General features: G+C 47.9%; 1 protein-coding gene across 4 annotated transcripts in view; it reads right to left on the minus strand.

Annotated features, from left to right (window-relative positions):
* RNF44 (ring finger protein 44) overlaps nucleotides 1-21237 on the minus strand; it is a 65523-nt gene extending 44286 nt beyond the window's left edge. Inside the window, exon 1 of one of the 4 annotated variants that reach the window (XM_077265700.1) lies at nucleotides 21216-21237. The gene's annotated coding sequence lies outside the window, so the exon portion shown is untranslated. Of the gene's footprint in view, nucleotides 1-17552; nucleotides 17934-21215 lie in introns of those variants that run through there. The other 3 variants (XM_077265694.1, XM_077265698.1, XM_077265702.1) reach the window with 3 other exon arrangements.
* Between the last annotated feature and the right edge of the window lie 5350 nt (nucleotides 21238-26587).

The following is a 26587-nucleotide window of genomic DNA, read 5'->3' on the forward strand; positions in this document are numbered from 1 at the left end:
GTCGGGGCGCCTCGCCAAACACCGCTGGCCGGAGCACTTCTTCGAATATCGCTGGTTGGAGCGCATTTTATAAGATTATCTCAGCACAGGAACATTTTTAACAAATCAAAGTGTGGAAATTATTTTTTCTGAAATCTAATAATTAAAATGTACTTTGTGTGAAAACCCCTTTAATAAAACAGCTGCCTCTGACTCCACCATGCTTCCTGGAGAATGGCATGTACAAGGCCGGTCTTTATGAATCAGGGCCATAGGCTGTCCGGGACCACAAGTCTGCCCCACATACGGAGAAAGTAATGATGCACCCTGTACAGTAACTGTTCTGGTCAGAGGGAAGGATTTACAAGCCATTTCTTGTGGCAGAAGTGAACACATCTTCCGACAAGAACAACTAAATATTGTTAGATGTGTTTGGTGATGTCTATTTACATAAACAGGAAAAATAATGTATCCACTTTCCAATGCAGAAGTTATTTCCTGTACCTCACTAGCTGGCTCTGCCCTATAGACTGGGAAGGACTGCGCAGAGTCATGTCATTAGATACGTTAATGACAGATGTACAGCACTGCTGACACGGCACTATATTCCGTATGCAGCTATACGTTAGCACCTTCTAATCCTTTGTTTTTTGCAGATGGAGTGCGGGCGTTCTGGTACCCAGGCGGAGAGCTGGTGCTAGTTTTGAGAGTACGTAGGCATTTTCTTTTCTCCCCGTAATTTGTTCTTACTTAATGCCACACATCATGAAATTACATTACAGATAGTGGCAATGTTCGCTCTAATCTTGGCCAAATGTGTAGAAAAAGCCCGATCCATCCTCCGGCACTGTATACATTACATGATTGGGAACTAAATTTAGCCCGGTGTGACACCTTACTGTACGGGTAGACTGCAGGCTCGGGGGAAGGACTTGCTGTTTACATCTCTCTGCTGGCTGACCTTTAAATGACTTTCATATTGAGATTTCTGCAATGCCTTACCGTGCACAGACTATACAGTGCAGCTGCTTCACACTTCTGTCTACCAGACAGGCGGCTAAGATTATATACAGATTCAGTCATTTACTAAACTCCAATATGATAATGGGAGGGGGACGTGGAGAAATACAGGCTATGGCACGTGTGCATCCCCACACCATGTGACAATAGAGGTGCTCCCACCCCAAACATGGTACCAGCAGCTGCCCCGCAAGTTTGATCAGACATACTAAAGGTCTGTTAGGATGATGGATAGGATGTTAGTGTTGAAAGCAACAGCAGGCGTACGTGTTAGGGTAAGTGCCCTCGTAATGAAAACAGTGGATTTACAGTAGAGGTGCCATGTACAAGATTTTACAGGGGTCGTCTGGGCATATATTAATGACTGCTCCTTAGGATAGCAGAACAATATAATAATCAGCGAGGGTCCAACAACCCCCGCTGATCAGGATACTGCACTTACTCTGAAAAATCAAGGTCAGAATGGTTGTATGAAGTATTTAATACCCACCCAGCCTGATTGACAGCTCCGCACAGTCTCTCCTACTGCTGAGATCTCTCACAGCTCAGTACAAGCTGTAACTGGCAACTCAGGCTGGGCACTGGAGTCGCTCAAGTCCAAGTGTACACATCTTAATATTAGGATTATGCAGCCATTTTGACATTTTTTTTCCAAAGTATATACAGTAGAATCATCAGGTATAATAGACTTAATAACGTATGCAGTTTGTATTGTGAAATCTTGCTATACATTGAACGGAGCTGTACTGCTCAGCATTTGCAGCTAGCCACTGCCAGAGCGAATGATAGCTGATCAGTAGGGGTGCAGCATGTTGGACCCCCATTTATCTGATCTATCCTAAGGAGAGGATAACAATATTATATGCCTTGACAATCCTTTTATCTCTTGCACAGCTGTGGAAAAATATCCACAATGTACATGAATCATTGGATGTCAGTGCAATATTGTTCCAAAGCTGTCTGCAGGGGTACTTACGGAATGCCACACGGGAATGTACCCAAGGGTGTCGTACATCAACTTTGCACCTGGTGTAACATATGATCAAGCAGGTTGCAAGAACAAGCTCAATCCTTTTTCACCTGATGACGGACTCTTGACATTTGTAGACCTTGTCACCATGTCAAAAGTGCCCAAATTTCAAGTAACTAAATAATTTACCGTATGTAATGCAACATTTTGAGGCTTATCTTTGTTTCATGCCCTGGATTTGGTGCTTTGGAAGATGCAAAAAATAAAAACCTTTTATTCTCTACAATGGAATCATTTTTGTGGCGTTTCAGATGTTGTTCGCATGCTACAATCACTGTATTTAAAGGACATTAGAGTTGGGCGGATTGATTCACCGGACTCTGGTTTATTGGTCACAGGTCAGAGGTCTGTCCGCAGCCGAATGCTCGGGTCTCTCCCTACAGTCCTCAGCCACATTTTCCTACTGCTTGCTCTGAAACATTTCAGAGTAAAGGACTAGCGAACCTAGGAACACTTCGTTCAGTCCTTCAGCCAGTGTGCTGTCCATATAAACGTCTATAATCGGCAGCACAGCACTAGTCAATATTCATTATGGACCTAGTAATGACAGATATTATGTCACCTAAAAAAGCAGCAGGTTCTGTTCAATGGTTCCGTGTAACACGGATGTGAAGATCTGGCTGAAATTACTGGACAAAACAGGGCAGCATGAGGCACTACTTTGTCAGCTACCATAATGGGCTCCATGCCGGAAAACCTTCATAGTCAATGGGATTTCTCAATGACGCTGGTGACTGGCATTTCTGTTAATGACAGAATTAGTAACGCTGCTGTTAGTAGAATCTTAAGGTACCGTCACACTCAGCGACTTTGCAGCGAGAACGACGACGATCCGTGACGCTGCAGCGTCCTGGATAGCGATCTCGTTGTGTTTGACACGCAGCAGCGATCTGGATCCCGCTGTGATATCGCTGGTCGGAGCTAGAAGTCCAGAACTTTATTTCGTCGCTTGATCACCCGCTGTCATCGCTGTATCGGCGTGTGTGACGCCGATACAGCGATGTGTTCACTTGTAACCAGGGTAAACATCGGGTTACTAAGTGCAGGGCCGCGCTTAGTAACCCGATATTTACCCTGGTTACCATTGTAAAAGTAAAAAAAAAAACAAAAACCACAGTACATACTCACCTTCTGATGTCTGTCACGTCCCCCGGCATCCACAGGGTTACGCGCTGCTGCTCAGAGCTTCCTGCACTGAATGTGTGACGTCACCGCTGTGCTCTACTTTACTGCCGGCGCTGACACATTCAGTGCAGGAAGCTCTGAGCAGCAGCGCGTAACCCTGTGGACGCCGGGGGACGTGACAGACATCAGAAGGTGAGTATGTACTGTTTTTTTTTTTTTTTTACTTTTACAATGGTAACCAGGGTAAACATCGGGTTACTAAGTGCGGCCCTGCGCTTAGTAACCCGATATTTACCCTGGTTACCCAGATGCTGCAGGGGGACTTCGGCATCGTTGAAGACAGTTTCAACGATGCTGAAGTCGTTGCCCTGATCGTTGGTCGCTGGAGAGAGCTGTCTGTGTGACAGCTCTCCAGCGACCTAAACAGCGACGCTGCAGCGATCGGCTCATTGTCTATATCGCTGCAGCGTCGCTGAGTGTGACGGTACCTTAAGTTGCATCTCTAATAAAAAATTACATAAAAAAAAAAATCTGCAATCTTAGATTGGAAAGTGAGAATGCATCTCACAGGTAGTCACCCTACGTGTGTATCTCGCTGCCTCCTCTGCTCAGATCAGTGTTCAGTTCATCTTACTTCTAAGGCCGGCGTCACACTGGCGAGTTTTATGGACGTATGAGGTCAGAAAATACACCCGTAAAATACGGATTGCATACGGTACAATGATTCTCTATGGCCCAGCTCCTATCAGCCGTATTTTACCGATCCGTATTGTAAAGTCTTCTACGGCCGTACAAAATCGCAGCATGCTGCGTTTGTCACCGTGATGCGCAATAAAAAAAAAAAAAAAAAAAAAAAAAAAAAAAAAAAAAAAAATCGCCAATGAAAGTCTATGGGGGCGAGAAAAATACGAATTACACACGGACCAGCAGTGTGACTTGCGAGAAATACGCAGCAGTGTTCTATAGAAAAGCCGGTAATTCAATTGCCGGCTTTTCATTTCTCCTTCACAAACCCAACAGGATATGAGACATGGTTTACATACAGTAAACCATCTCATATCCCTTTTTTTTTGCATATTCCACACTACTAATGTTAGTAGTGTGTATGTGCAAAATTTGGGCGCTGTAGCTTGTAAAATAAAGGGTTAAATCGCGGAAAAAAATTGGCGTGGGCTCCCGCGCAATTGTCTCCGCCAGACTGGTAAAGCCAGTGACTGAGGGCAGATATTAATAGCCTAGAGAGGGTCCATGGTTATTGCCCCCCCCCCCCCCCCCCCCCCCCCCCTGGCTAAAGACATCTGCCCCCAGCCACCCCAGAAAAGGCACATCTGGAAGATGCGCCTATTCTGGCACTTGGCCACTCTCTTCCCATTCCCGTGTAGCGGTGGGATATGGGGTAATGAAGGGTTAATGTCACCTTGCTATTGTAAGGTGACATTAAGCCAGATTAATAATGGAGAGGCGTCAATTAAGACACCTATCCATTATTAATCCAATAGTACGAAATGGTTAATAAAACACACACACATTATTTATTGTAATATTTTATTATACTGGTAATCCACCTGAAGACCCTCGTTCTGTAACAAAGGAAAAATAAAAAAACAACAATATCTCATACCTTCCAACGCTCAGGTCAAGTCCCACGAAGTAAATCCATCTGAAGGGGTTAAATCATTTTACAGCCAGGAGCTGTGCTAAAGCAGTGCTCGTGGCTGTAACACCCCCGGGAATGAATGGATTGCAGGGGAATGACCTGTAGTAACCTTGAGTCGCGGTGAGGCGCCCTCTGCTTGATGTCCTCATATGAACTCGAGCCTGGGAACTTTTCAGAATATTTTCCCAAACTCGAGTTCATATGAGTTCATCCAACAGGGGGCGCATCACCGCGACTCGAGGTAACTACAGTACATTCCCCTGCATTCCATTCATTCACAAAGTTTTACAGACAGGAGCACAGCTGCATTAGCAGTGCTCCTGAGTGTAAAATGATTTAACCCCTTCAGATGGATTTACAGCGTGGGACAAGACTGAACGACGGAAGGTATGGAATATTGTTGTTTGTTTTGTTTAACTTTATTTCAGGTGACAAGGGTCTTCAGGTGGATTAAGAGTATAATAAAATATTAAAACACCATGTGTCTTTATTTCATTAAAATACTTTTTAATAATGTGTGTGTGTTTTATTTACCATTTAGTACTATTGGATTAATAATGGATAGGTGTCATAATTGACGCCTCTCCATTATTAACCAGGCTTAATGTCACCTTACAATAGCAAGGTGACATTAATCCTTCATTACCCCATATCCCACGGCACACGGGAGTGGGAAGAGAGAGGCTAAGTGCCAGAATAGGCGCATCTTCCAGATGTGCCTTTTCTAGGGTGGCTGGGGGCAGATGTTTTTAGTCAGGGGGGTCCTATAACCATGGTCCCTCTCTAGGCTATTAATATCTGCCCTCACTCACTGGCTTTCCCACTCTGGCAATGAAAATTGTGCGGGAGCCCACGCCAATTTTTTCCGGGATTTAACCCTTTAATTTAATAGCTAGAGACCCCAAGTTTTACACAGAGACACTTGTTACATTAGTAAAGAGGAATATGTAATAAAAGAAGGGATATGAGATGGTTTACTGTATGTAAACCATGTCTCATATCCTGTCGGGTTTGTGAAGGAGAGAGGAAAAGCCGGCAATTGAATTACCGGCTTTTCTGCTATCTAGTGCTATATGAAAATATATATATATATATATATATATATATATATATATATATATATATATATATATATATATATATATATATATTACACATATATACATACACACACACCTATTCTATGTGTACACATTTATTCTACCTATTCTGTCAGTGTGATTTTACTATACACCGCACTGAATTGCCGGCTTTTCTAGAGAACGCCGCTGCGTATTTCTCGCAAGTCACACGCATGGTCCGTGTGTAATCAATATTTTTCTCGCCCCCATAGACTTTCATTGGCGGATTTTTTGCACAATACGCTGACAAACGCAGCATGCTGCAATTTTCTACGGCCGTACAAGATCGTATAATACAGATCCGTAAAATACGGCAGATAGGAGCTGGCCCATAGAGAATCATTGTACCGTATGCAATCCGTATTTTCTGCGCCTCTCATACGTCCGTAAAACACGCCAGTGTGACGCCGGCCTCACCCTGTGAGATAAAAACAAATGAGCAAATACCCTGCAGTAAGTAAATAGTAAGGCTGGCGTCACACTAGCGTATTGCATCGGAAGCGAGAGCATAGGATGCGATATGCTAATGAATTTTTCCATTGCCGGGGTCAGTGTTTAATGCACATCACTTGGATGATATCCGAGTGGCGTGCGCTGTGTCACTCGCACCTATAAGCTTATATGGGTGCGAGTGAGCCGAGAGTCGCATGCTGCGATTTTCTCGGTCGAGGAAAACGGCCGAGAAAAAAAAAAAAAAAAAAAAAATTGGCTGATGGGATCTGCCCTCTAGCTTAACATTGGTCCAAGTGCAATGCGATTCTTAATCGCATTGCACTAGTCCGTTTAAGTCGCCAGTGTGACCCCGGCCTAATAGTACATGTAAATAACTTCGGGGACTTAACATGTTTTTCTGACCATAAGACACACTTTTTTTCCTCCAAATTTGGGAGGAAAGTGTGGGTGCGTCTTATGGTAGGGATGTAATGTGGGGAGGGGGCAGCAGCAAGTGGGATTGCACTGGGAGGCAGAAAAATGTCCCTGCCGGGCTTCAGGAATCAGCCTGGGAAAACCACATGGTCCCGATCATTAAAGTGCAGTGAATATTCATTAGCTGCTTCCCAGCCCACCTGTCAGCTGAGCGGTGAGCCAGGAGCAGCAAATGAATAGTCTTTCACAGGGACACACACATGGTTTCCCCAGCGCTGGATTCCTGCAGCAGCTGGGGAGATCTGTGTATCTGGTGGAGGAGGCAGGAGCAGGGGCCAGAGGGGAGACACAAGATCGCTGCATACCTGCCTGCCGGGGCTGTGCTGGATGCTGAGTGATCCAGCACAAGGACCTGTGTGATGTCATGAAGAGGGCGGGCTGGAGCATCACATGGCAGCACAGAGCCCTCCCTCTTCTGATGTCATCACAGGTCCTGCAGACACCACACTACAATCTGCAAGCTTCCGCCTGTGCTGTGGAGAGGCAACAAGAGGGAGGGCTCTGTGTGTGCAGTCATGGGATGCTCCAGCATTTTACCTCACCACAGCTGGCTGGCTGCCACAATTAAAAGGTTAGTCACCACAACACACAATAAAGCACTCTGCCACTTATGTGGTGAACTATAACTCCCAGCATGCCATAGGATCTGCAGGACATGCTGGGAGTTATAGTTCTCCCATGGGATTTTAAAGCAGCACTCCAGTGTTATTTTTCAGTGCTGGAGTGGTGCTTTAAATATAAGCCCTGTGCCCCCCATTCTTATACTCACCCTCCAGCATCTTCATATAGTACTGTACAGACACCACACTGGTCCCGTAGCTTCCAACATAATAGCATACTATTATATATAATAACAACACATATAATAGTATGTTTATGTTATTAAATACTTCACCACCTTTTTTGCTTCAAATATTTTCTTCCCTATTTTCCACCTCTGAAACCTGGGTGCGTCTTATAGTCCGGTGCATCTTATAGTCCGAAAAATACGGTATTTAATGTTTTGATCAAAAACCATAAAAGCCATCCCACCATGACAAGGTGTACCCCAATCAGGATGGCACCTAACTCTTGTAGTTCGCCTCACTTGTCAGCAGATGTAAAATTGATAAGGGCAGAGTAGGACCCGAGTCCCCACTGTTCAGACGCCTACCTGTGGAAAGCTATATAAACTAAATGAAGAGTCCAACAAGGGGGAGCCACTGCCCTGTTTGTACAAAGTACTAACCCAAAACAAAAAAAATAGAGCCAAAGCCCATGATGGAAAAAGTGCAATGCATAGGTGTGTATTCACACTGTGGCCATTTAACAAGCAGAACCCAAGATAGAAACAAAATGAGCAAACACCATGTATTAAGTAAAGGCATGGTAATACTACATGTAAACATATAAATAACAGGGAACTTAGTGAACATTATTTTTATAAGAAAAAAAACTAAAAAGCCATCCCACCGTGACAAGGTGTTCCCCAATCGGGACGGTACCTAACTTGTAGTTCAGCCCACTAGGTGTCAGCAGACGTAAAAATAGATAAGGGCAGAGTAGGACCAAAGTGAGGTGAACTATAAGGCCGGAGACACACTGGTGCGAGAGACGGCCGAGTCTCGCTGGTTAAAAGCAAGCTGTGGCACCTGCACTCCGGAGCGGAGCGTGCGGCTCCATAGCAATACATGGAGCTGCACGCTCAGCTCCGGAATGCAGGTGCCACAGCTTGCTTTTAACCAGCGAGACTCGGCCGTCTCTCGCACCAGTGTGTCTCCGGCCTTAGAGTTCCCGTATTTTGCGGATTATAAGATGCACCCGAACCATAAAACGCACCAAAAATGTTGGGATGGAAAATAGAAAAAAACTTTTTTAATAAAATGATGGTGCTTATGTTCCCTTTTAACGGTAGCTTACCTGGGGGGGCAGATTCGGGGTCACAGGAGGCAGGGTCGCTGCTTCAGGAAGCCAGCAGCGGCAGTAGTGGGGTGTTGCTGTGGTGCTTGCGATCTCTGAAGGCATCGGCTCTGGTGAGAAGTCCATTTTCCCAATGATATCCCGGTGGTGGGCTTTGGGAAAATGGTCGCCAGAGGTGGCACATGCACAGATGGAGATCTCGGGAGACAAGTTCCCAGGCATCACCCCGCTCCTGCCGCTGCTGGCCTCGTGAAACAGCAACCCTGCCTTTTGTGACCCCGCTCAACCGCTGCCGCCCCCTGGTTAAGCTCACTTCATATTGTAAGACGCATCAACATTTTCTTCCCAAATTTGCAGGGGAAAAAAAAAAAAAAAAAAAGGTCTTATAATCCGAAAAATAAGGTAGGTGCAGCCCCTATTGGGGTACACCTAGTCGCCGTGGGGTGGCTTTTAGTTTTTTTGATCATAACAAATGTTCACTTAAGTACCGTATATACTCGAGTATAAGCCGAGATTTTCAGCCCATTTTTTTAAGCTGAAAGTGCCCCTCTCGGCTTATACTCGAGTCATTGTCCCTTATGGGGGGGGGGGTTGTTGCTGGGAGAGCGGCGGCTGTGACATACTCACCTGCTCCCGGCACGGTCCCTGGCAGCTTCCCTGATGGTCTTCTCCGGGCGCTGACAACTTCTTCTAGCGTTCAGCAGTCACATGGTTCCGCTCATTGCAGTAATGAATATGGACGCGACTCCACTCCCATAGGGGTGGAGCCGCATATTCATTACTGTAATGAGAGGTACCGGTGACAGCTCAACGCTGGAAGAATTTGTCAGCGCTCGGAGAAGACCATCAGGGAAGCTGCCAGGGACCGTGCCGGGAGCAGGTGAGTATAATGGGGAGGGTGAGCAGCATTGCACAATATTCACCTGTCCCCGGTCCACCGCCGGGCACCGCTCTGTCTGCCGCGTCCTCTGCTGTGACGCTCAGGTCAGAGGGCGCGGTGACGTGGTTAGTGCGCGCCCTCTGCCTGAACGTCAGTGCAGAGGACGCGGAAGACGGAACCCGGCGGTGGAACGGGGACAAGTGAATATTGAAAGTGCTGGGGGCCTGAGCGACGAGAGGTACCATATTTTTTCGGACTATAAGACGCACCGTACTATAAGACGCACCCCAAATTTGGGGTGAAAAATGCAGCAAAAAAGATTTTTTATAAGATGGGGGTCCGTCTTATTGTCCGAATTTAAGATCTCTTACCTGAGGGCAGGCAGTGGCAGAGCAGGGTCACAGGAGGCATGGTGGTGGCAGAGGTGAGGTGATGCTGAGGTGCGGTGGGCGGAACGGCGTGCACCTGAGCAGGGTCCCATCCTGCTTAGGTGGGCGATGCCATGGCCTGGTGTCCATGGGGAGGTTGCTGTGGCGGTGGCAGACGTGAGGTCACTTCCTCAGGTGGCAGCGGCCAGGGTCCCTTCCACATTTGAGGTGACGCCACAGCAGTAGTGAAGGAGAGCAGCAGAGCTGGGTGGTTTTCCTGGTGGCGGCGGGCTTACCGGCATTGTGGCGGCGACAGAGGTGCGGGCATGATGTGGCACGGTGAGCTGCATGGCGTGAGCAGGTCCCATCCATATTTGAGGTGAATCCGCGGCCCGGTATTGATGGAGAGCAGCAGCGCTGGTGAGTTACGGCATTTTCCAGTGGCGGCGGCCATCTTGCTGAGGCCGCGCGTGCGCAGATTCACTACTCTGCGTCCCAGGGCTTCAGGAAAATGGCCGCCGCGATCTCCATCTGCGCACGCGCGGCCTCCCGCGGCCATTTTCCTGAAGCCCTGGGACGCAGAGTAGTGAATCTGCGCACGCGCGGCCTCAGCAAGATGGCCGCCGCCACCGGAAAATACCGTAACTCACCAGTGCTGCTGCTCTCCATCAATACCGGGCCGCGGATTCACCTCAAATATGGATGGGACCTGCTCACACCATACAGCTCACCGTGCCACATCATGCCCGCACCTCTGTCGCCGCCACAATGCCGGTAAGCCTGCGTTCCGAATATAAGATGCACCCCCCATTTTCCTCACAATTTTTTTTTGGGAAAAAGTGCGTCTTCTATTCCGAAAAATACGGTATGTCTTTTTTTTTTTTTTTTTTAATCGCAGCAACAGTATATGGGGCAAATATCTCTATGGGGCATCTTAAAAGGCCATAATCAGCATTTGTGCAGCATTGTATGGGGCAAATTTGTCTATGGAGCATCTTATGGGGCCATTATAATCTTTGTGCAGCATTATATGGGGCATATTTTGTATGGAGCATCTTATGGGGCCCATCATGAACTGTATGGAGCATTATATGGGGCTACTGATTCAATATGGATATTCAAAAACACTTAACCTACTGATGTCTCAATTAATTTGACTTTTATTGGTATCTTTTTATTTTTTAAATTTAACAGTAGCTGCTGCATTTTCCACCCTAGGCTTATATTCGAGTCATTAAGTTTTCCCAGTTTTTTGTAGCAAAGTTAGGGGGGTCGGCTTATACTCGAGTATATACGGTACCTTGTGTAATTTACATGTACTATTACCATTTACTTTTACTTACAGGGTATTTACTCATCTTGTTTCTATCTTAGGTTCTGCTTGTGAAATGGCCAGTGTGAATACACACCTAAGTGCTGCTCTTATACACTTACACAACATAAGACTTTATGTACATTATTATTATTATTATTATTATTATTATTATTATTTATATAGCACCATTAATTCCATGGTGCTGTACATGAGAAGGGGTTATGTACAGAGTTATAGATATCGTTTACAGTAAACAAATTTAAAATGACAGACTGGTACAGAGGGGAGAGGACCCTGTCCTTCCGGACTTACATTCTATGGGATAATGTACATGTACAGTACAGACCAAAAGTTTGGACACACCTTCTCATTTAAAGATTTTTCTGTATTTTCATGACTATGAAAATTGTACATTCACACTGAAGGCATCAAAACTATGAATTAACACATGTGGAATTGTATAGTTAACAAAAAAGTGTGAAACAACTGAAAATATGTCTTATATTCTAGGTTCTTCAAAGTAGCCACCTTTTGCTTTGACGACTCCTTTGCACACTCTTGGCATTCTCTTGATGAGCTTCAAGAGGTAGTCACCGGAAGTGGTCTTCCAACAATCTATAGTATAAGCCGAGATTTTCAGCCCACTTTTTTTTGGGGTGAATTTGCCCCCCTCGGCTTATACTCGAGTCATACCAAGGGGTCGGCAGGGGTGGGGGAGCGGGGGCTGTCTAATAATACTCACCTAATCCTGACGCAGTCCCTGCAGGTCCACTCGTTTTTCTTTACTTATGGCAAGAAAAAAGCAGCTAAGGGCTGTCCCACACGTCCAGATAATTCCGGTACCGGAATAAATCGGTACCGGAGGTATCCGTGTCCGTGTGCCTGGGAACTCACGGAGGCCATACGTGCGGCACACGTGTGCCGCCCGTATGGCGAGTGGGTACCACACGGAGCATGTGGTACCCACTCTGCATCATGCTGAAGCCGCGATTCATATCCTCTCTGCAGTAGCGTTTGCTGCAGAGAAAATATGAATAATAGTATTTAAAATAAAGATCTATGTGTCCGCCGCCCTCCCACCCCCTGTGCGCCCCCCCGCTGGTCAGAAAATACTTACCCGGGTCCCCCGTCGGCTGTCGCTCCTTCCTGGTCTGGCCGCGGCTTCTCCTGCATGCAGTCACGTGGGGCCGATCATTTACAGTCATGAATATGTGGCTCCACCTCCCATAGGGGCGGAGCCGACTATTCATGATTGTAAATGATCGGCCCCACGTGACCGCATACAGTAGGAGGCGCGGCCAGACCAGGAAGGAGCGAGGGAGCGGGTAAGTATTTTCTGACCAGCAGGGGGGCGCACAGGGGGTGGGGGGGGGCGGCGGACACCTAAATCTTTATTTTTAACACTATTCTTCATATTTTCTCTATAGCAAACGCTGCTACAGGGAAGATATGAATCGCGGCTTCAGCACCATGTGGGGGGGACAGCGCTTACTGTAGCGCTGTCTCCTGCACGCACACGGACCCCAGACGGAGAATGTCCGTGTGAGGTCCGTGTTTTACGCGGACCCATTGACTCTATTGGGTCCGTGTAAAACGTGCGCTCCCACAAACACTGACATGTCTCCGTGTTTGGCACACGGAGACACGGTCCGCAAAAAATCAATGACATCTGCACAGATGCATTGATTTTTATGGGTCTACGTGTGTCAGTGTCTCCGGTACGTGAGGAAACTGTCACCTCACGTACCGGAGCCACTGACGTGTGAAACCGGCCTAATACAAATTCTAACAGTCTGACTATCAGCTGTGTATCCACCAGACTTCTTCACAACACAACTGATGGTCCCAACCCCATTTATAAGGCAAGAAATCCCACTTATTAAACCTGACAGGGCACACCTGTGAAGTGAAAACCATTCCCAGTTACTACCTCTCGAAGCTCATCAAAAGAATGCCAAGAGTGTGCAAAGCAGACATCAAAGCAAAAGGAGGCTACTTTGAAGAACCTAGAATATAAGACATAATTTCAGTTGTTTCACACTTTTTTGTTAAGTATATAATTCCACATGTGTTAATTCATAGTTTTGATGCCTTCAGTGTGAATGTACAATTTTCATAGTCATGAAAATACAGAAAAATCTTTAAATGAGAAGGTGTGTCCAAACTTTTGGTCTGTACTGTACATGTAATGTATATAAAAATGAATGCAGACAATCTTAGAAATGTAGGACTCGTGAATAACCCAGAGACCTATATTGTAGGTAGAATAAGAAAAGATTTATCAGAGGACACAGCATTTCCCTTTTCAGAGCCACTACTGGTCTAGCCTCGCTTCTGGGGAATACAAACAATAATACAGTCATCACCTCCTGAGCTATTCACCACACTCCATGTACTCAGGATGAGTTAGTTCCAGCAGCTATGTACCTGGTTCTAACAGATTCATAGTACCAGGCTGTTCTATGTACAAAACAAATCCTATGAGGTCAGGAAAAGCATAGTCACAGATCTAAGCCGGCCATAAATAAATGCGTCATGTAATATGGACGGTACATAGGTCCTACAAGAATGTTTAGGGCAAAACATGCGAGGAAAACACGAGATCAAGAAATACTGAAGAACATTAATTAGCCACATCCAGTATCTCCCTTAGTGGTAGACAATAACCGGAACAGGCCAAAATGGCCAGAAGTATGAGCTGTCCAATATGCATATTTTCGTGTCAGGCATATCGACTTTAGGTTAGGTTCCCACTAGGGGTTTTACGGAAACAACGCAGCATCTCACAGTTCTAGCAAAGTGGATGGAAGTTATAGTCCACTGAAATTACATCCCCTAAGCTGACACGTGGTGCATTGTAATCTGTATGTCCATGTCTCTTGCGAGTACGCAGAGTTTATGTGCAGATTTTTCCCATAGAAATCTACAGGTAAATAACGCACTAAAAACAAAAACTGCATGTAATCTAAACATGACTAGCAATAACGTTTTGTTAAAACCAAATACCAGCAAGTACAAAAAACAAAGTAGTTTTATGTAAAACATGACATACCGACAAGAGAGAAAACAAAATGTAGGGAACACATGTAAAAAACCCGCAAGTAACTAACTCTGCATCATCAAAAACTCACCAAATACCTCATTATGGGAACGCAGCCTAAAACATGCCTGGTGTAATGTTCGCAAGGAATCAAAGGGCTACTCCCATCTCGGACATTTATGTACGGAGAATGGGGGGGGGGAAGACGGGCAAGTACGAAAAATGGGGGGGAAAGGGCAGGTACGGAGAATGGGGGGGGGGTGAGGCGGGCAAGTACGGAGGATGGGGGTGAGAAGGGCAGGTACGGAGAAGGGCAAGTATGGAGATGATGGGGGGGGGGGGGGGAGTAGGGAAGGTACACAGAATGGGGGGAGGAGTCGGGCAAGTACGGAGAATGGGGGGAGGAGTCGGGCAAGTACGGAGAATGGGGGGGGAGGAGTCGGGCAAGTACGGAGAATGGGGGGGAGGAGTCGGGCAAGTACGGAGAATGGGGGGGAGGAGTCGGGCAAGTACGGAGAATGGGGGGGGAGGAGTCGGGCAAGTACGGAGAATGGGGGGGAGGAGTCGGGCAAGTACGGAGAATGGGGGGGAGGAGTCGGGCAAGTACGGAGAATGGGGGGGGAGGAGTCGGGCAAGTACGGAGAATGGGGGGGAGGAGTCGGGCAAGTACGGAGAATGGGGGGAGGAGTCGGGCAAGTACAGCGAATGGGGGGAGGAGTCGGGCAAGTACAGCGAATGGGGGGAGGAGTCGGGCAAGTACAGCGAATGGGGGGAGGAGTCGGGCAAGTACAGCGAATGGGGGGAGGAGTCGGGCAAGTACAGCGAATGGGGGGAGGAGTCGGGCAAGTACAGCGAATGGGGGGAGGAGTCGGGCAAGTACAGCGAATGGGGGGAGGAGTCGGGCAAGTACAGCGAATGGGGGGAGGAGTCGGGCAAGTACAGCGAATGGGGGGAGGAGTCGGGCAAGTACAGCGAATGGGGGGAGGAGTCGGGCAAGTACAGCGAATGGGGGGAGGAGTCGGGCAAGTACAGCGAATGGGGGGAGGAGTCGGGCAAGTACAGCGAATGGGGGGAGGAGTCGGGCAAGTACAGCGAATGGGGGGAGGAGTCGGGCAAGTACAGAGAATGGGGGGAGGAGTCGGGCAAGTACAGAGAATGGGGGAGGAGTCGGGCAAGTACAGAGAATGGGGGGAGGAGTCGGGCAAGTACAGAGAATGGGGGAAGGGAGTCGGGCAGGTACGGAGAATGGGGGAGGGAGACGGGCAGGTACGGAGAATGGGGGGGCGGGCAAGTACAGAGAATGGGGGGGGCGGGCAAGTACAGAGAATGGGGGGGGCGGGCAAGTACAGAGAATGGGGGGGCGGGCAAGTACAGAGAATGGGGGGGACGGGCAAGTACAGAGAATGGGGGGGGACGGGCAAGTACAGAGAATGGAGTGAGAAGAGCAGGTATGGCAGAATCAACATCTGCAGCAGCCACTGGAAGGTGGTGGAAGAACCCTGCAGCCAAGGTGTGGCTCCCAGAGCTGGGCCTGCGTACATCGCACACACAAGCCATACATTTTGGACATTTATAAAAAGCTGGGCTTGTAGCTGCCTATACAGTTTAGAACAGGGGTGTCAAACTGCATTCCTCAAGGGCTGCAAACAGGTCATGTTTTCAGGATTTCCTTGTATTGCACAGGTGATCATTTAATCACCTGCACAGAATGATTCCAGCACCTTGTGCATTGAGAAGGAAATCTTGAAAACACGCATGGTTTGAGGCCCTCGAGGAATGCAGTTTGACACCCCTGGTTTAGAAAGTAGTTAGACAAATGCTCATGATCCCGGTGCCATCTATCCCAATCTCAGCTCCGCCAAGAATGCATGTGTTCTGAATGGGGAGAGGGGTACACCATCGGCGGCAGCTGAGATCCCATGACAAATGGATTGGGAGCGTGGGGATCCAACTGCCGGATTCGGTTTTCTATCGGATTGCACATGGTTGCCACCATTTCTAAGAGTGTTTAGATCCCAGCTTGGTCATGAACTTTAGAGTGGGGTTAGATAGCATGCTGCCCCCTTCTCAGCTCCCATCACATGCGGATGATCCCAAGTGTCAGGGTCCCGCTGCGGAGCTATGGGGGGCTGGGGGGCACTGAGGACATGGGGATCACTGGTGAATGCCCTTCCTCACTGTCCATTGTTAGGATTCAGTCCCATAGCTCTGCTTCAGGGAGACTCCGCCATGACCCAAGGCCACAGGTACGGCGGGATGGTCAGCCTGTGACAGCCATGATGCCCCCACACTGGCTCCCTGCGGGGACGCGGCGCTGCATGCTGCCCTCTACAACAAAGGAGCCACAGGCAGACACGAGTGACATCAGCAGAAGCGGCCACTAGCAGGGAATGGAGCGGCCACTAGCAGGGAATGGAGCGGCCACTAGCAGGGAATGGAGCGGCCACTAGCAGGGAATGGAGCGGCCACTAGCAGGGAATGGAGCGGCCACTAGCAGGGAATGGAGCGGCCACTAGCAGGGAATGGAGCGGCCACTAGCAGGGAATGGAGCGGCCACTAGCAGGGAATGGAGCGGCCACTAGCAGGGAATGGAGCGGCCACCAGCAGGGAATGGAGCGGCCACTAGCAGGGAATGGAGCGGCCACTAGCAGGGAATGGAGCGGCCACTAGCAGGGAATGGAGCGGCCACCAGCAGGGAATGGAGCGGCCACCAGCAGGGAATGGAGCGGCCACCAGCAGGGAATGGAGCGGCCACCAGCAGGGAATGGAGCGGCCACCAGCAGGGAATGGAGCGGCCACCAGCAGGGAATGGAGCGGCCACCAGCAGGGAATGGAGCGGCCACCAGCAGGGAATGGAGCGGCCACTAGCAGGGAATGGAGCGGCCACTAGCAGGGAATGGAGCGGCCACTAGCAGGGAATGGAGCGGCCACTAGCAGGGAATGGAGCGGCCACTAGCAGGGAATGGAGCGGCCACTAGCAGGGAATGGAGCGGCCACTAGCAGGGAATGGAGCGGCCACTAGCAGGGAATGGAGCGGCGGCGGCTCCTGACTGGAGAGCCCGCCCTGCACAGCGCTCACCCGGCCATGACCAGGGCCCACAGGACACGGACAAGCCCAGGCGGCAGATCCCACAGCCCGGCCCGGGGCAGCACACACCACTGCCCCCAGGGGGCAGACACACAGTGCTCACCTGCCCGCAGTACCTGCTCCCCGCCGCCTCTTCTCTCCGCTTCAGCCGCTCGTCATCCGCCTCCCCCTGCCCTCCACGATAATGGACCGATCCGCAGGCCCCACCATCCGCGCCAGAGAAGGCGCTCACCGAGGCCCAGTCATACAATTCCGTGTACTAAGCACCGAGAACCGGGGAAAAAAACCGGGACCCCCCCTCCCCGGTGCAGAACAGATGGGGCGGGGGAGATTACCGTACATAACCTAACATACACGCGTGAGACAGTAAATACCACGATGACGCTACCCACATGGGCATGGCCATAAAGAGGGAGCTGGCGGAGAGTGGATCAAAGGAGGTCACATGACGGGGAAGTAGGGGGAGGGGACTCAGTCCTGGTGCGGCCCTGTGAGGGAAGGGTTGTGGCTAAATCCAAGTCGGCTAAAGGACCTGGTCCCTCTGCCGACTGGGAAATAGCCCACTCTCTGTGAGAAAGCTAAATCCCAGTCGGCTAAAGGACCAGGTCCTTCTGTGCACTGGGATTTAGCTTTCTCACACAGAGTGGGCTATTTCCCAGTCGGCAGAGGGACCAGGTCCTTTAGCCGACTTGGATTTAGCCTGCTCTATATAAGAATGCTAAATCCCAGCAGATAGAAGGACCCTCATTGTATATAGATATATATGAATCCTGTCATGTGATTTTTTGCAGTAATATTGAGCCGCAGACTACGTATGACATCTGATTACACATTTATTTATATGTGACAATTATACACACGAATTTTCCCCTTAATTCCAGTGTGTACAATATTCTGCGCCAATCTCATCCTTGTCCCGTTTTATTTACTGGTGATCATTTTTGTAGATCACACAACCACAGATTTTTTTCCATGCATGCACCTAGGAGTGTTTTAACCCTCGGGCAATTTTCCGTTTTTTTTTTTATTTTATTTCCTTCCCATAACTTATTTTTCCATCCACATCGCCATTGGGATTTTTTTGTTATTTTGGCTGGAAGTTCTTAATGATACCATTTTGGCGCGGATACCATGTTTTGATCACCTCTTATTTCATTTTATTGCAATGTTGCTGCGACCAAAAAAAACGTAATTATGGCGTTTTTTTTCTCGTTATGCCATTTGCTGATCAGATTATTTTACATTTTGATTGGTCAGACCTTTCTGATCACGTCAATTCCAAATTTATTTATTTTTTTAAATGGAGCAAAAGCGATATTTTTTTTTCTGATATTTTTATGATATATGATGTAAGGCTACGTTCACATTTGCGGTCCGCGCCGCAGCGTCGGGCGCCGCAGCGGCGCCACATGCGTCATGCACCCCTATATTTAACATGGGGGCGCATGGACATGCGTTGTGCTGCGTTTTGCGCCGCATGGCCGCAAGCGTTGGATGCAAGAAACGCTTCAAGTTGCATTTTTTTGCGTCCAACTTTCGGCCAAAAAGGACACATGCGGCACAAAACGCAGCGTTTTAGCGTGCGTTTTGCCGCGTTTTTGTTTGCGTTGTGCGCTGCGGCGCACAACGCAAATGTGAACGTAGCCTAACTGCATCATGTGTTGTGAAGGGGTCAATACTATAATTATTGGCCAAATGGACCAGGTCCTTCTGCCGACTTGGAAATAGCCTGCTCTCTGTGAGAAAGCTAAATCCCAGTCGGCTAAAGGCCCAGGTCCTTCTGTGCACTGGGATTTAGCTTTCTCACACAGAGTCGGCTATTTCCCAGTCGGCAGAGGGACCTGGTCCTTTAGCCGACTTGGATTTAGCCTGCTCTATATAAGAATGCTAAATCCCAGCAGATAGAAGGACCCTCATTGTATATAGATATATATGAATCTTGTCTTGTGATTTTTTGCAGTAATATTGAGCCGCAGACTAGATCTGACATCTGATTACACTTTTATTTATATGTGACAATTATACGCAAGAATTTTCCCCTTAATCCCAGTGTGTACAATATTCTGCACCAATCTCATCCGCGTCCCGTTTTATTTACTGGTGATCATTTTTGTAGATCACACAACCACAGATTTTTTCCATGCATGCACCTAGGAGTGTTTTAACCCTCGGGCGATTTTCCGTTTTTTTTTCTTCCCATAACTTATTTATTTTTCCATCCACATCGCCGTTGTGAATTTTTTTTATTTTGGCGGGACGTTCTTATTGATACCATTTTGGCGCGGATACCATGTTTTGATCACCTCTTATTTCATTTTATTACAATGTTGTGGTGACCAAAAAAAAGTAATTATGGCATTTCTAGTTTTTTTCTCGTTATGCCGTTTGCTGATCAGATTATTTTACATTTTGATTGGTCAGACCTTTCTGATCACGTCAATTCCAAATTTATTTTTTTTTAAATGGAGCAAACGCGATATTTCTTTTTCTGATATTTTTATGATATATGATGTAACTGCATCATGCGTTGTGAAGGGGTTAATACTATAATTATTGGCCAAATGGACCAGGTCCTTCGGCCGACTTGGATTTAGCCTGCTCTCTGTGAGAAAGCTAAATCCAAGTGGGATAAAGGTACCTTCACACGAAACGACATTATAACGATATCACTAGCAATCCGTGACGTTGCAGCGTCCTCGCTAGCGATATCGTTTCGTTTGACACGCAGCAGCGATCAGGATCCTGCTGTGATGTCGCTGGTCGCTGAATAAAGTCCAGAACTTTATTTGGTCGTCCGATCGCTGTGTATCGTTGTGTTTGAAAGCAAAAGCAACGATACCAGCGATATTTTACACTGGTAACCAGGGTAAACATCGGGTTACTAAGCGCAGGGCCGCGCTTAGTTACCCGATGTTTACCCTGGTTACTAGCGTAAAATGTAAAAAAAACAAACAGCACATACTCACATTGCGTCCCCTGCAGTCTGCTTCCTCCTCTGACTCAGCGCCGCAAAGTGAAAGTGAAAGCAGCACAGCGGTGACGTCACCGCTCTGCTCTCACTGTACGGCGCTCAGTCAGTCAGGAAGTGGACGCAGGGGGACGTGAATGTAAGTATGTGCTGTTTGTTTTTTTTAGATTTTACGCTGGTAACCAGGGTAAACATCGGGTTACTAAGCGCGGCCCTGCGCTTAGTTACCCGATGTTTACCCTGGTTACCAGGGGACCTCGGCATAGTTGGTCGCTGGAGAGCGGTCTGTGTGACAGCTCTCCAGCGACCAAACAGCGACGCTGCAGCGATCGACATCGTTGTCGCTATCGCTGCAGCGTCGCTTCGTGTGAAGGTACCTTAAAGGACCAGGTCCCTCTGAGTGTTTTAATACTAGACCTAGCAGGCTGAAGGACCAGGTCCTTCTGCCAACTTGGATTTAGCCTGCTCTCTGTGAGAAAGCTAAATCCCAGTCGGCTAAAGGACCAGGTCCCTTGGAGTGTTTAAATACTAGACCTAGCAGGATAAAGGACCAGGTCCTTCTGCCAACTTGGATTTAGCCTGCTCACTGTGAGAAAGCTAAATCCCAGTGGGATAAAGGACCAGGTCCCTTGGAGTGGTTTAATACCAGACTTAGTAAGCTAAAACACCAGGTCCTTCTGCCCACTTAGCTTTAGCTTGCTGTATATAACAAAGTCTAGTGGGCAGCGCAGTCCAACAGAGATTCATCAATGTGATGCACTGTAATGATTCCACTAGTTCACTGTCGGACTTACGTACTGTAGTGCTGATGTGTCACGCAGGGGGCAGTCCGGCAATCCAACCTACTACAATGTTTCCGCCAGGTTATGCGTATTGCCAGTCACTGTGCTCCTTGAGTTCACCTCAAGTGACAGTTGACAGCTCAGAGGGTGCTGCGATAACCGCAAACTGTAATCTCCAGTGACCTCAGAGGTGGCGGCTTCCATGCCCCCCTTAGTGTGTGTACGCCGGATATGGGGAGGGGTCACGTTTTATGATGTCACTGTGGCTTCTGTATGTATTGGAGCAGGGGATCGTCTTGGGACCTTGATGATGATAAATGGGTGAAAGAGGGTGTCTGTTTTTATATTTTAATTACCGTACATGTTTTTAATGTGTTTCTTTATTTTTACTTACAGTGTTAGTAAACGGGGTGTTTCATAGACACCTCTCTATTACTAACCCTGGGCTTGATGTCAGCTGTGATTTTTGACAAATCACAGTTGTAATTATACTTACAGCCCTGGCAAAAATTAAGAGACCACTGCAAAATGTCCAGTTTGTCTGATTTTTCTCTTTCTAGGTATATTTTTGAGTAAAATGTAAATTGTTCTTTTATTCTATAAACGTCTGACATGTCTCAGAATTTTCAAGAAATAAATTTAATATTTTTTTCTAACAAAGAAAAATGGTCAAAATTAAAAAAAAACAGTGCTTTCAGACCTCAAATAATGCAAAGAAAACAAGTTCATAATCATTTAGAAACAACAGTACTAATGTTTTACCTCAGGAAGAGTTCAGAAATAGTGATGAGTGAACGTGCTTGCCACTACTCGTTACTCGCCCGAGTATCGGGGTACTCGGCGAGCAGCGAGCATTTCCGGTACTATTCGGCGGTAACTGCAGTCTCCACCCAGAAGTTTTAGCGGACTTTAGAGACCCAATCATGGTGCAGAGATTGTCTGCCAGGCCATGAAACGCGGCAGCCATCTTTGTTGTGTCGTGCAGTGATTGGCTGGGCCGTACAGCATCATCCCAAGTATAAGAGACCTGGTGCCGCCCTGCTCGCCGCGTTCTGTTCCTGTTTCAGCGAGAATAGGGAGAGCTGCTGCCGAGATAGGGTCAGAATCGTGGTTTTAGAGTGTAGGTCTGCAACTCTTACATCCACAACTCCTCAGAAACCAAAAGTCCTTTTTAGGGCTAATTTGTGGGTCCCGATATTGCAGCACTAGGTAGGCAGGGCATAGCATATCCACATCAGTGCAAGGCCTGCAGGCACTGTATGTGCGTCCATTGCTCCCACTGCATCCCTCCCAAAGCTCCATAACTGCCTGCAGCTGCAGCTTATTTACTGTCTATATATTTATTTTTCCTTCATTTTTTTCAAAAATCCCCCCCCCCCAAAAAAAAAAATACAGTCTGTTCTGTCATACTGAGGCTTGTTGAAAAGTTATAGTTTGTCAGGCATACGTAGCATAGTTGTCTGTGCGACCCTTGTGCTCCCTTTTTTTTGGTGTTTTAAATTCACTGAAAAAGGCCTCATATATCTGCGTGCTCCATGTTTGGTCATTGGAGGCCGGTGTACTTATTTTTTTACTGTGTGATAGTCAAATTCTATACAGCACTATTTCGTATCAAAAAAATTCAAAGGCTACAGATTTGCCAGTGTGGTGTTTCCGTTACAGCCGCCATATATCTCTGTGCTCCAAGTTTGGGCATTGGAGGCTGGTGTACTTATTTTTTGGCTGTGTGATACTCAAATTCAATACAGCACTATTTTGCATAAATTAACTTAAAAAAAACATGAATACAGTCTGTTAGGTCAGGCTGAGGCCTGCCTGGTGTTTGGGTTTGAAAAATCATAGATTTGCAGGCATACTGATCACATATTATTTCGCTACTAATAAAGACATTTGTGTTGAGCATTTGAAATAGTGCAGTAGTCCATTTAAAATGGTTAAGGCAAGAGGCAAAGGACGGGGAAGTGGACGTGATGGTGCATCCATAGGATGAGGCCGTGGGCAAGGTGAAAGTGGGCAACAACAAAGACCCACATCTTCTCGCTCGACATTCCTGTCCCAGTTTCTAGGGTACCGCAGCACACAACTATTGAAGCCAGAGCAGTGTGTAACGGTTGTTGGTTGGATAGCGGATAATGCTTCCAGTCACTTAGCCATCACCACCACCACCTTGTCTTTCACACGGTCAAGTCTGAGTAGCCGTGAGTGAGGCCAGGATATTACTCACCCTGATCCTCCTTCCTCCCACCATGCCGAGTACCCTGAGACAACTGATCCCACACTTGGACACTCTGAAGAGCTGTTCAGTTTTCCATTTCAAGATTCAGAAATCTCTGCAGGTCAACTTGAAGTGGGGAAAGATGAGATCGCATGTAGAGCTGCCCAAAGCTTTGACCAGCCCCAGTCACACGAAGGCAATGGTGGGAAAGTGTCACAAGAGGTGGACCATGATGAGACCTAATTTCTAGAAAGTCAGGAGGAGGAGCAAGGTGCACATGTGGAAGACGAGGTGGTGGATGTCATAGTAAATGACCCAAGCTGGCAGGAGGACATGCGTAGCGAGGACAGCAGCACAAATGGGGAAGGAGGCATATCCCCCAACAGGCAGGAAGAAGCATTGTGGTGGCCACAGACAGAAGGCGTGCATCCGTTCCCTGTAACACCAACATGAGTGAAGTTGCCATTCCACCTGTGAGATCTTCCCGAGTCTGGCTATTTTTTAAAGACTCTGCCGATAACCCTAAACAGGCCATTTGCAGCACCTGCCATGCCTGCTTCAGCAGGGGTAGCAAAACAACCAGCCTGACCACCAGCATGATCAGGCACATGCAAGCAAAGCACCTGACTTTGTGGGCCGAACCCCAGGCTCGAGGACCACTGCATGCTGGTCACACCACTGCTTCTTCCACTGTTTTGCATAGAAGCCAATCCCTAGTACACCATGCATGTGAAGATGCCTCTAGCCCTGCACCTCTTGTGGCCCACAGTCAAGCAGCACCATCAGCAAGCCCGTCCACGTCCTTGACCCAGCACAGCATTCAGTTGTCTATAACCCAGTCTTTGGAACACAAGCAGAAATACCCAGCCAACACCCCACAGGCCACAGTCCTCAATTCTATTATTTCTCTTCTGCTTGTGCTAGAAATGCTGCCTTTTAGGCTTGTTGAGACGGAAGCATTCCGCAACCTGATGGGGCGGTCATCCCAAGGTACTCGGTCCCCAGTCGCCACTATTTCTCTCGGTGTGCCGTACCGGCATTACACCAGCATGTGTCCCACAACATTACCCGTGCCCTCAACAATGCTGTTACCGGGAAAGTCCACCTAACCACGGACACGTGGACAAGTGCTTGTGGGCAGGGACGGTACATCTCAATGACGGCACACTGGGTTAACATAGTGGAAGCCGGGACCCAGTTGGACCTTGAGATGGAACATATCCTCCCCACGCTGAGGATTGCTGGCCCTATGTCAATCAGGGTTGCCCCCACAGTCTACAGCTCCTGCACCTCCTCCTCCTATTCATCCTCCATCTCTGAAATCAACACATCAGTCAGAAGCTGGAAGCACTGCAGCACTGCCTCAGCCAAGCGGCAACAGGCTGTGCTGAAGATAATCTGCATAGGTGACAAACCGCACAATGCAGAAGAGTTGTGGACAGCGCTGAAAGAGCAGTCAGATGTTTGGATGACACCGCTGAACCTACAGCCAGGCATGGTCATGTGTGACAATGGCCGAAACCTGGTGGCGGCTCTGAGGCAAGGTGAGCTCACACACGTACCTTGCTTGGCCCATGTGCTTAATCTCTTGGTTCAACGTTTTCTGAAAAGCTACTCGGAGCTGCCGGATCTGCTAGTGAAAGTACGCTGTCTGTCTGACCATTTTAGAAAGTCAGCTACAGCTTCAGCCGCCCTTGCCGTGCTTCAGCAGCGTTTTCAGATTCCAGCTCACTGACTATTGTGTGATGTCCCCCATCCCCACGCGCTGGAACTCTACGCTGCATATCTTGGAAAGGAGCAGAAGAGGGCCGTTGTTGACTACCAACATTAACAAGGCCGTCGAATTTCAGGTCAGACTCCACACATAAGACCTCAGGAGTGGACATGGATGTCAGACATATATAACATCCTCCAAAACTTTGAGGACTGCACTAAGATGGTGAGTGGCGATGATGCCATAATTAGCATCACTATCCCGCTTCTCAACATTCTGAAAAACTCTCTGCTCACAATCAAAGAGGATGCATTGCAGGCGGAGCACGAGGACATGGAGCAAGGAAACATACAGGGGGATTACACTCAGCCCAGCCTCATGTCTTCTCAACGTGGATTGGTAGGCAATCAGGAGGAGGAGGAAGAACAGGAGCTACTTTCATGTGCTATAGATGGTACTACAAACACATCTGTATTAGCTTCTGTTCAGTGGGGATGACCTGAGGACAGGGAGGAGGAGGAGGAGGACAGCATCGTCAGTCGTCCTGTTGATGAGGACACGGAAGTCTTGCCTGTTAGCAGTCTGGCAGGCATGGCTGACTTTAAGTTGCACTGCATTTCACGTGACCCTCGGATTATCAAAATTTTGGGTGACACTCATTACTGGTTGGTGACACTTCTAGACCCACGCTACAAGGAGAACTTTCAATCTCTTCTGCCTGAGGCAGAGAGGTGTACTAAAATTTTGCAGTACCACAGGGCCCTTGTAGCGGAATTACTTAGAAAATTCCCATGTGAGAACGCTGGCAGCAGACTTCAAGAGTTTGTTGTACAACCAAGGACTCCAAGCAAGAGAGAGACAGAAGTACAATCCAGCTCAGGCAGGGGAACAATGGCCAAGTTCTGGGACAGTTTTCTCAGACACTCACATCGTGGCGGCACAGAGGCAAGGGGTGCTGTCACAAGAAGTGCAATGTTTGGGAAGATGGTGAGGGAGTACCTTGCAGATCGTGCAAACATCCTCCGGGATTCCTATGTGCCTTTGAATTATTGGGTATCCAAGCTGGACACGTGACATGAACTGGCTGTCTACACCTTGGAGGTCCTGGCCTGCCCTGCTGCTAGCGTTCTGTCAGAGAGGGTTTTTAGTGCCGCTGGTGGAATTATAACAGAAAAGCGCATCCGCCTGTCAACTGAAAATGCTGACAGGCTGACTCTTATAAAAATGAACAAGGCCTGGATTGGGAAAGACTTCTGTACACCACCAAGTGAAAACAGCAAAACATAACCTCAAATACATTCTCTCTTTTGGGGAGGCGTATTCTTATGCACCTCTTCACAACCCAACATGGGTATACGCTTACAGATTTGGTCTGTTTGTTCTTATCCTCCTCCTTATCCTAATCCTCCTCCTCCAGAACCAATATATCACCAGCGTGAACGTGGTCTGTACGGTGCAT

This window comes from Ranitomeya variabilis, chromosome 5, assembly GCF_051348905.1.
Source record: "Ranitomeya variabilis isolate aRanVar5 chromosome 5, aRanVar5.hap1, whole genome shotgun sequence".
Taxonomy (NCBI): domain Eukaryota; kingdom Metazoa; phylum Chordata; class Amphibia; order Anura; family Dendrobatidae; genus Ranitomeya; species Ranitomeya variabilis.